This window comes from Mesoplodon bidens, assembly GCF_964165515.1.
Source record: "Mesoplodon bidens genome assembly, chromosome: 1".
Taxonomy (NCBI): Eukaryota; Metazoa; Chordata; class Mammalia; order Artiodactyla; family Ziphiidae; genus Mesoplodon; species Mesoplodon bidens.
Genome location: NC_138176.1, coordinates 185,863,915 through 185,865,527, shown reverse-complemented (window position 1 = coordinate 185,865,527; position 1,613 = coordinate 185,863,915). Strand labels below are relative to the sequence as shown.

The 1,613-nt window shown below is 40.0% G+C and overlaps 1 protein-coding gene across 3 annotated transcripts in view; it reads right to left on the bottom strand.

Moving 5' to 3' along the window:
• The window catches only part of BMP2K (BMP2 inducible kinase), a 133,199-nt gene that overhangs the window by 5,741 nt on the left and 125,845 nt on the right, over positions 1-1,613 (bottom strand). The window lies entirely within an intron of this gene.

Sequence of the window (1,613 nt, the reverse complement as noted above, 5' to 3'; positions counted from 1 at the left end):
CTGCAGATTCAAAGAAAAATTATTGTATCATTCTACTGCATTTCAAAAACCATTTGCAGTAAACATTATGTACTAACACAAAGCATTACAGATCACTCATGGCAGTTCCCTTAGAGGAAGATGTAAGGGCAGTTCTTTATCATTAGGCTTGGGGGATACACCTGGGCTCATAGTCGATGGTTAGGTCCTTCAGTGCAGACAGACTTACTTGTCTCTCTACCCTACACACCACCTACTCACCATAGGTGCTCACTGACAGCTAAGTCTTACTTACAGTACCCAGAATAGGACTCTGAATACAGTACACAAGCACATTTTCTTCTTCCACCTTCAAAATAAGATTATCTATAGTCAGTTGCCCTGCTCAGATCCCATGTTTACCCGACAGCCTTCTGCTTCTATTTCAACTCTGTTATAAAGTTTTCCCACAGAGATCAGCAAGCATAAATAGCTTATCTGCTTAGTTATGTTTCGCTGTGTAATTTTTAAATTGGCATTCTGGTGTTTTTTTGTAAACAAGTATCTTATGAGTTGGGTTAACATGAGTGCATCCCCATAGCCTGATCAAAACTAAGGACCAGCTACTGAACTGAGACGGTACCAAGGATATCTGCCTTCCCTAGATGCCACATCTTCCTTAAACTGTCATACCTATACTAATAGACATTACATTAAAAGCATGCTACTTTAATAAAAATCTTAACCATCAGTATGTTCACTGTATGATAGGTAATAAAATTGCATCAAATACAGTACTCTACAATTTCACTGTATGATATACAGTAAAGATAAACAGTATGTTAGTTTACATGAAAATATACAGCCCTCCCAGTACACTGGTGTACTGATTTTCCAGAGGCAGGAAACAATTTGAATTGATCCAACCACATATCCATTTATCCCTTCCCCTCTAAGATCAGATATTTTCAAAACAATTAGCTAGGGTTGGAAGTATAGTCTTTAGTCATGGAAACTAATTATACCTTATGATGGAAGGACCACTTCTTTTGCGTTATTAACACAGTGGTCTCCATGGCACAGGACACCTCTGAGTTATTTCCTTCTCTTTGAAAGTCAGCACTGTTGTCTTTCCCACCCCTCTGACTATTCCCTCTTGGTCATATTTGTAGAGACTTCTCTTTTACTAACATCTCCTTAAACATGGATGCTCCCCAGGGTTCTATCCTTGGCTGTCTTTCTCCCTCTGCATGTCCTGCCCTGGGTCCTAACTACTTGTATGTTAACCAGCATTTACACAGTAATGAGTGGACCTCTGATTCTTACCATGAATACTCATCTATCCTATTCGTCTAATACTTATCATAAATATGGATCTCCTACCATTACTTCAAACTCAGTAATTTCAAGAGATCATCTTTCCTCTTAAAATGGGTCCTCACCAGTCCCTCTAAATTAGTGAACAACACTTCCATCTACCTACCAAGTTCTGCAAACTAGCAGAAATCTACAAATCATATTCCCTCTTCCCACCAGTGTTTCTAAAATCTCTGGAACCGGGTCCCTCCTCTCCCTCTGCCAGCTGTCTCTCCCATCCCCTCCTTATCTTCATCCAGCAACTCCTTAGCCTCTAAACTTGCCGGTCTGCCTCCAGT